This window comes from Zootoca vivipara, chromosome 11 (assembly GCF_963506605.1).
Source record: "Zootoca vivipara chromosome 11, rZooViv1.1, whole genome shotgun sequence".
In the NCBI taxonomy this organism is placed as follows: domain Eukaryota; kingdom Metazoa; phylum Chordata; class Lepidosauria; order Squamata; family Lacertidae; genus Zootoca; species Zootoca vivipara.
Window position 1 is genome coordinate 39938421 of NC_083286.1, and position 9955 is coordinate 39948375.

Below are 9955 nucleotides of genomic sequence, written 5' to 3' on the forward strand. Positions count from 1 at the left end.
AGTCTGTGTGTGTTCATACTGTAAATGTAACACTTTTGAATGTACCCCAAGATGCTGCACTTCTGAAACATTTCAAGGAATAAATCTTCCATGGTTTAAAGGCTTTTTGCTTCAGGCCCATTTTTATCTCACTCACACTTCATGTGAGGGAGAATATCCTGTTGAACTTTGTTGGCTTGCTTAGACAAAACTTGTAGCTGGTGCCCCTCGAGCTCAGCCATGCCTGTACTCATAAGCACATATTCCAGAAATTAACTCTGTTGATTTACTTCCAGGTAAACTTATCGTTGAGTTGCCATGGAGGCAGAGGAACCAACATCATTTACAATATAGCAATTCTGTGAATAAGCTTTTTTAAGGAACCCCTTGCTCGCTGGATAAGGGACTCAAAGCAATTTCTTCAGCCTCTTTTCAGTGTGTCCCTCCTGTAGCTCGAGGCGTGAAACAAAACATTACCCCCTACTCAGCGCAAACCCCAACTTGATTTACTGACAAGAGGCACTACAAGAGGGCATGTGCTATTCCACTGAATATTTCTACCTGCTAGAAAACTGACCCACGGCGAAGATCTATTTTTGCTCATTATTGGATGGTTTGCTTCCTCTCTTCCATTCCGTGGTAGGTCACTCACTTTTTCCTGAGAATTATTCTTCCCTTTAAAGTGTCTGTTGCAGGAAGTGAGGAGCCTGTGGTCCTCTAGCTGTTACTGGACTCTCAAAATCCATCAGCTGCAGCCAACGGTCTGGGATGATAGAAGTTGGAGTGCAACAGCTTCTGGAGGACCACAGGGTCCCCATCTACCATCTTAGTCCAGTGTTTCCCAAACTTTGGTCTCCAGCTTTTTTTTTTTGGACTACAGTTCCCATCATCCCTGACCACTGGTCTTGCTAGCGAGGCATGATGGGAGTAGTAGTTCAAAAAAATAGCCGGAGACCCAAGTTTGGGAAACACGGATCTAGTCTATCCAACAGTGGCTTAAGACTAGCAGAAAGGCCTTCTGCAAGGCAAGGCAAAAGTTGGAGGCAGAAAGAGAAAAGGAGCGAGAAGGAAAAATTATTGTGGCACCTATAAGGCTAATAGATTTCTTGTTGCAGAAGCTTGTCAAAAGCAAACATGACAGCAAACAGGAATTTGTTTTGCTATGGGTATTAACTTCTATATGAGAGAAACTAGTTTTCCACTGGCCACTAGGCTTGTCAGGCCCTGCTCAAACCAGCACAAGGATGTTGGGACTAGCTGAATCTCTAGGTAAAGGTAAAGGGGCCCCTGACCATCAGGTCCAGTCGTGTCCGACTCTGGGGTTGCGGCGCTCATCTCGCTCTATAGGCCGAGGGAGCCGCCGTTTGTCCGCAGACAGCTTCCGGGTCATGTGGCCAGCATGACAAAGCTGCTTCTGGCGAACCAGAGCAGTGCACGGAAATGCCGTTTACCTTCCCGCCGGAGCGGTCCCTATTTATCTACCTGCACTTTGATGTGCTTTCGAACTGCTAGGTGGGCAGGAGCTGGGACCGAGCAACAGGAGCTCACCCCGTTGCAGGGATTCGAACCACTGACCTTCTGATCAGCAAGCCCTAGACTCTGTGATTTAACTCACAGCGCCACCTGGGTCCCAGCTGAATCTCTAGAAGTACCCAATATGGTAGGAGGTAATATTGTAAGTCTCTTGGCGTCTGATGTTCTGTTCTGTTCCCCTGCCGCTTCCGTTTTTATAATCATTTTGTTTCCAGGTGTGCTAAATGCTGTCTGGCATCTTTGGCGAACCTAGTGCTAAACGTCATCATGATCTATTGCAAAGGTCCATCGTTGGGTTACTTATAATGCTGATGTGTCAAGAAAATTGTGTAAGCAGGAGCCGTCACATGGCACTTCCAGTTCATTGATTCAGGGAATAGTTGCTGGCCAGAGGCTCTCTTTATGTGATTAACCTCCTGTGTGATGTATTCTTGCCCCAGAATACGTTGGCTGTGAACCTGCATGATGGAGCGGGGGAGGATGCTTTTGAAGCTCAATCTCAAATATAGGTATGTGTATTTCAGGTTTATTTTGAGGAGTTCTGTGTGATGCATGAAAACTTACGGTGCAATCAAAACTCTTTCCAGCAGAGGTCAGTCCCGTGGCAGCTCACAGTAGCAACTAAAGTAGAGATGTGCATGTATAACCTCAATGAAAGATAGAAGCTACATACATAGCAGCATTGCTTAGCTTTCTGATGCCCTGAGCATATATTGGGTGTTTAGAGGGACTGAAAGTGGGGGGGGGGAAATAAAGATATTCCTTGCCACTTGTTTAAGAGTGGTCACTCCTCATCATAACATTTCTGTTTATTTTTAACTTTTTATTTATGTATCACAGAAATAGTCCTAGGCTACCAAAAAGCTTTAATTTAAAATAACAAAATATTAACCAGCTGCAGAATAAGTTGTGCCTCAAAATGTAGCTGTGATTCGTGCATTGCAGGAGGTGGGGTTAGATGACCCTTGGGGTCCCTTCCAACTCTTTGATGCTATGATGTTTAAAACGATAAATAGAAAAACAGGCTTTCAGGCATTTAAAATGTTATTTATTTATTTGCTTGCTTGCATGCTTGCTTCTGGCCCTTCTATGTTAAGTGCTGATTAATTCTATACATGCTTACTGAGAAGTAAGCCCCACTGAGTTCAATAGGTGTTACTAGAGATAGAGGGGAAAGAAATATATGCCTATGTAGGTAACAGAGTTATGAAATGTAATGCAAATATGTAATGCATTAATAATGGGTAGACTTACAGATTTTCACACCCACCGCATTTTGTTTGTTGCCTCGTCTGCTTTCATTATTAGGGAAAATGCTACTTATAATAAAACAATTCATTTATTTATTCCTGGCTGTTGCATGGATGCAATCAATTTCACATTGGCCTTGTTGAGAATGCTGTCTCTTGGGCAGCCGTAAACAATATTCTCAGGGAAGGTGGAAGGTGTTGCAATTTGTTTTGATGCTGAGTACACAAATACTTCCGTTGCTTGTCTTATTAGCACATACGCTCTCGACCTTGCCGCCCTTTCCTTGCGCTATGCAGCTCATTAGGATAAGAAGCTTTTTATCAAGTACCTACAGCATCATAAAAACAAGGTCTTTGTGGAGATGACATCAATACATAACGACAATCAGATGTAATTGACTCTCTCCAAGTTTTGAAGAGGAAATTTGTACAGGCCAATTTGGCGGCAGGGGAACTTTTTATGCATGAAGGTCTGTATCTGAAGTTTACCACCATCTGATTGCTGTGATTATTAAAGTGGAGGGGGTAGTTTGATCCCGAAGAGGACTGGGAAGAGCACAGTTGGCTGGAGCTGGGGAGCATCCTAGCAGAGATTGGGAAAGCATCAGTGGGAAGTGACCAAGAAGGGTCAGGGAAGGAGCATGGAGGGCTGGTTCCCGGGGAGTGACCAAGCAGGTTGGCAGAGGAGCATTCTGCTCTAGTGACATGGGACACTGCTAGTCAGATCCCTCCTGTCATAGAACCACCTCCAGCACACCCCCTTGTCAGTGATGAGGAAGGCCGCTGAGATCAAATCTGACGCCAAACTGGCATTGACTCCATCTCCACCTCCTAGGACACAGAGACGCAGGAACTGACACAAACAGACCTTGCATGCTCAGCCCAGCTGTAGTTTCTATTTGCTTGCCCGGTCTTGGGATTCTGGCTGGCAGAAGGAAGGTGCAGGAAGCATGTTACTTGATGGATCAATACCTTAGCTGGCTCCAGGACATGTATCTAATACACCTGCACTCCTGCTGTATCTTGTAATTGTGCCTTGCTTATGCACAGCTCTGATTTAAGCATTAAAGTCTTTGGCAGAAACCTTTGGGAGTTTGAGTTCTTCATCTGGCAGTGAGGGCCAGGACAATACTGTTTGAATTTACATTCTTTGCTTCCTCCCAAAGGAGGCTGGACCACAAATCCAAGAGCTTTCCTGTCTTCCTAACGGCCCCACAGCTGCAGATGAGCCGATCTTCCCTGTTTATTTACTTTGTTGTTCCATGCATATTTTAATGGGGATTTATTGTATTTTAATTGTAAACTGCTGAGGAAATGTGGGGAACTGAATTTAAAATGGAATAGGATGTTCAATCCCATCCTACATCCTGTGTTGAAGGGGGAAATAGTAACAGGGACAGAGGCTCTCGGTTACAAGGAACTCATGGTTACAGTCAGAATATTTATGAATCATGCATTCCGTCAACGTTTCTTAAGTCTTTGCTTATGAGCAGGAAAGGACACCCCTCATCAATCAAAACTGTTCATTGCTCAGATTTACTGACAGTTTGATTTTGATCACTACTATTAGCCATTCACTTTGCATATAAGATACCGTTTAGAATTCAGCTCTTGAATAATTTGTTGCAGCAACCGGACTTTGGGACTATTATAAAGAAAATGGTTTGAGAATTGGAGCCTTACGACCCACCTTATGCGCATTTATTCAAGAGCACACCCTACTGTTTTCATTGCGATTGCAGTCCTAGAATGACCTGGGTGAGTCCCATTGACACAAATGGACACTATGTGACATTGATCCCTGGTTGGTTATGATCTTCGAGTGATTGATTTTCTCATGGAGTGCAATGGAAATTTGAATCCAGATAAGCACAAAATGTTGAAAATGGTTCTTCCTTTTTGTATTTCTGGATTGTGTGGGCTGGAGTGGGGATGGGTGTGGGTGGGGCTCTTCAGATGCAGCAATTTATTCCCATAGACTGACTTCTCATAGAATTGTAGAGTTTGAAGGGGCCATGAGTGTTATCTAGTCCAACCCCCTGCATTACAGGAATCTTTTGCCCAACATGGGGCTTGAACCCACAATCCTGAGATTAAGAGTCTTGTGCTCTACCAACTGAGCTAGCCTTCTCAAGTAATCTTGTGATGCTATATGCATAGCAAAGTACCTCATATCTTTCACTTAGCTTTGACACTGAGATTTATAAGGATGGGTGAATCTGTCGATTTCAGTTTCTCAAATCCCCCCTTTTTTAGTCCTCATGAAAGCCCTCATGTGATTTTTCTCCCAATATATACATTTTTGTTTGCAATTTTGCATAATCTACAGTTTCCTCATATATAATGCTACTTTCATAAATATATGCATTTTAAGGCATGCTTTATCTAGTATAGGGCTTTTATTCAATACATTACTTGTTTGGAGAAGTGCAAATTTTGATGGGTGTTTGTGTTCCAGTTTGTATATTGTTTCAGAAAGTGTGAAACAGGTAGATTTGCCTTTAAATGAAAACTGAATCACATTTCTCCCCCAATTCTAGATTTGAATGGCCTCAGCAAGAATCTCAAAGCCCCTGTGTACATACTCATCTTCAGACCCTTACACTGAAAAGCAGTCCTTGTATAACTTCTATGTGTCTGTACTTAAAAAGACCACTCTCTGGTGTCTTGTCCACCCCACTTCTCCCCACCCAGCAGCAGGGAGAAAAAACCACACAAACAGAGAGAGTCCTCTGGAATCTTTACCTGCCTCTATTAGCAAGTGGAAAGGACATATCTATAAATAGAGAGAGGGATGACTCACATATTGGGAGTCCTTGGACAATGCACCCATTGAGTCTATTTTTAAAATAATATATAATTTAAAGAAACCCAGCACAGAACCCATCCCATATGTTGTGGAAACGAGACCAAACAAAACAAAACATTATGCAAGAGTCGATCTTGTTCCAGGTCTAGGCTTATTATAATTAAGCATAAATACTTAAAAGGTCAGCAGCCTTGAATCCTTTCCTCCTCCTTGTCAGATACTTTAATGGAACATTTATTTTAAAGGTAAAAGGGATTGACTGTTCAATTGCAACACCTATAAGGGATAGAGGATGTGGCTGGGATCCAAAGAGAGTTAGGCCCATGATATGTGCATGCCTAAGCACACCTGGACCACTCCTTTCAGATGCAGCAATGATGACTACGAGGAAGGGTCGTAGGTAGCTCAGTGGTAGAGCATCAGCCATGTCCCAGATTCAAGCCTCAGCATCTCCAGAAAAGGCTGGGAGAGACTCCTTGCCTGAAATGTTGGAGAGCTGCTGCCAGTCAGTGTGGACAACACTGAGCTAGATTGACCAGCAGTATAAGACTTTTGAAGCAAGAGTTTTGGTGCCAAACTGGTTTTCAGAGGTCGTACAGTACAAGGGTCCCTTTACCTTTACAGTACAATCAGACGTTCCTGTTGCAGAAGCACAGCCTACGACTGAGCAGGACGTAAGAAAAGGCTAACAAAAGAAAAGAAAAGCATTATCTTTATTTTAAAATTCCTCCAGCAGAAGTTGGCTTAAGGCTCCAGGCACTTTAAGCATTACCATGCTTTTCCTTTCCTGTTTATAAAAGTTTGAGGACTTTAATATAAATAAATAAATCACCCACCAAAGTATCTCCCTCATGTAAGGAGCAATGTAATAACAGAGGTCTGGTCACATTTACAGAAAGATTAAAGAAAAAGCCACTGACCCAAGCCTGCAGAACAACCAAAAGTTAACTATTTTGCAGCTCCTTGATTTCAGTAGGAGAGTTAGGCTGGACTCCTTGCCGCGTTTACATGAAAGTACTGGTATATTCTGCTGGCCACAAGGCGGGTGGGGTTGCTTTCAAGTAATCATGCATGGGATTGCACTGCAAAGCATATTCATTTTATTTGTATGTAGGTATTATATGTTTACTTCCCTCCCAGCAGCTCACACAACAAGGTCAGCTAGGATGGCGGTGAGGGCCTAGGCCAATCAAGTTCACCCACTGAGTTTCATAGCTGAATGGGGATTTGAACGGGAGTCTCTCGATTCTTGTATTGACATTCTTAATCACGTTTTTTTTTAAAGCTACAGTTCCCCGAGTGGTTTAACAAACAATGCTGCTTCCCAGGGAACTCTGTGAATTGTATGTACTATGTGAGAGGAATAGGGGCCTTTTTACAACTCTCAGCACCCTAACAAACTACAGCTCCCAGAATTCTTTGGGGGAAGCCATGACGGTTTAAATTGGTATTATAGCATTTTAAATGGATGGTTTGATTGTGGCCTTGCTGGGTCTTCCTTTTCTTCCAAGCCTCTGATTGGTTCTCGGAACCAGAACTCACCTGTATTCCTTTCCCTTAATTATTGTAGCTGCCTCAGTGACTCTAACAAAGAGAAGCACCTTGCAGTAACATATATGCTGTAGTTGAGCCAGAGGGGTTGGCAGGCTTTCAGTAAGAACAGGCACTGCTTCTTAACAAAGGAACCTAACCTTTGCTTTAATAGAAGCCAAAACTGAGGCCTACAGCTTCTAACAGCACCCAGCCATCCTATCAAATACACAGACAACATCCAGGGGAGACATCTTTCTCTGTTGCCTCTGGAAGGCAGAAGGCCCCTCCTACAGCTATGAACTTGTTCCTTTTCCCTGCACTGTTGCATGTGCTTTATCACAACACAGACAATAAACAACTTTCATGTTTCAATGACTCCTGCACAGAGTAGGCATCTTTCTGAAGCAAGCAGTTTTCAGAAGAAAAGCAGCAGAAACACAGGTGAACAATTATCCCATCAAGCTCTCATTTTAGCAACCGTCTTCCTTTAACATTTTCCAGGAAGTGAAAAGGTGAGTGGGAAAATGCCTGAAAAATATAGAATATTGATGAATGAGGAATGCATTTCTGTGTTTTGCTGATGTACACTATTGGATATGCTATTGGAAAAAACAACAACAGTGTTCTGTTTTGTCACACATATTTGACCTGCCTCTTGATATTGTTTTGTTTTGTTTGTTTTGCTAGGGTTACATGATAAAATTTTAAACCATAACGCTGTTCTGAGTCTGAGAGGTGGGGTCAGTCTGGATGATATCCCGAGTCCCTTCTAGTTATTGGAATCCTGTAACTGTGAGAGTAGAATGTATAAGAACAAGCTTGCCAAGCCAGTTCCTTTATTAAGGTAATGCCCAACCTCTGCTCACTCAGCAGCTAGGTAGGAGAGCAAAAGCCACTGCTGTCGATATGGGCTGGAAGCAGGCATGAAAGTGGAGACAGAGACATTCTTGATCCGTACTGGGCTTTGGGGCTCCTCTGGAAGCTTAATGGGGAAGCAAGATCTCCTGGGGTGTTAATGCTTTGAGCCCCTCCATCTTATTCTTGGGTTGTATATATGTGTAAATAAAACAATATATCCTAAACACACAACAGAACGAACTTCATTGTAAGGAAACCAAACTCTGGGTGAGCATGCTTGGAATCTAGGGTTGCCAGACTCAATAGAGGGCAGGACTTCTGTGCCTTTAATTGCCCTGCTCTCTTTTGAGTCTGGAAACCTTAAAGAGAAACCAGCAGACCCTTTGCTTGGAAATTAAACAAAGGGTGTATTGGTTTCTCTTTAAGGTTTCCAGACTCAAAAGAGAGCAGGGCAATTAAAGGCACAGAAGTCCTGTCCTCTATTGAGTCTGGCAACCCTACTGGAATCTCTCATTGCTCTGAGATTTGGGCTTTGTTTTGGTTTGCTAGGTTATGAAGTAATGTGTTGTGGTTCTGTATGGCATTGTTCTCAGTTCATCAATAGCCTTTCTTTCATGTCAAAAAAAAGTGCAAGAAGACTAATAAACTTGAAATTAAGGCTGTTGTACATAGTCGAGGTTTCTGCTAGGGTTTTGCATGGTACTTGGTTTAGGTGAGGGAGGCTTTGTGGAGCTTGGGGAATGAGAGCATGGAAAAATTGCGTAGCTCCACTTGCTTTTGTATATCCCCCCCCCCTCTTTCTGTCACGCATCATCTCAATTGCCACGGCCCCATTGGTGAAAGCTGTTGTATTTGGCAAATCCCAGGGCACTTGGCAAATCAGGCTTACTGAACTTTACACAACTGGTTTTGCTGGCTAGTTCCGTGTCAGTTAAACTCCTTTCTTAGACGCACTTCAGCCTTGACCGATTTTTAGATTCTGTAAACAACTGAAGTACCTAATGTGTCCAAATGGTACTTATACACATGTCAGTCTCCCCAGAGACGTGGATCTTGTATGTTGCAATACAGGAGCTCAATTACACCAACAGTAACACAATATCGGTTCTTTTACTTCAGCACTGACATAATCCCAAACCAGTGCCATAGATTGAAAAGGGCCCGCGCTCCTGAGAAGGGCCCTTATACCAGGAAACTTTGGGGGTGGCGGGTGCCATATTGTGCCAATTCCAGTAGGCCTGACCTTTGTTAGCCTGTTTGCTAATTTGACAGTGGTCAAGATGTTTAGCAAACAGCGTTTCTGTGCAAAAGCAGAAGTTAACTTTAGTGAAATGAATACCTGTCCTCGTGTTATCGTTGGGGGTAGCAATTGTAGCAAGGCAGGGGTAGTGGGTGGGTGGCTCTTTCCTGGTTTTGGAGCAGGTGGGAGAGGTTTCCCCCCTCCTTTCTTGTCATGCCGAGACTGGGGAATGCTCATGAGGTTTTAACAGCCAATCTGAGTGGGAGCTGGCTTGTGCAGGGGCATGGCTTTGTGGCAGACCAGAGGGAAACAGGGGCAAAGGTAACCTGGTTGCAGTCTTCTCTGCTATGCTGAGATATATATATTTAGGTTTAAATTATAGTCTTTTTCCTATTTGTTTTTAATCTATCCATATACTCTATTAGCTTATGCCAGGTTAGGGGACCTGTGTCCATTCAGATGTCGTTGGACTCCCATCATCCTTGATCCAAGTTCAGGCTGCCTGGAGAGCTCAGCTCATGCTGTAGATCATGCCAAAGATTGCAGGTTTGGTTGCTGTATGAAACAGCTGCATATTCCTGAATTGCAGGGGGTTGGAGTAGATGATCCTCAGAGGACCCCTTCCAACTCTGCAATTCTATGTGTCGATGTGATGTTGAGAGTCCAACAATATCTGGCTTAGTGAAAATGGTTTGTTCATTTGTCCTCTTTTTGGGGGTGGGGGGTGATGCACAAGTGGCCACCCTAGAAGGC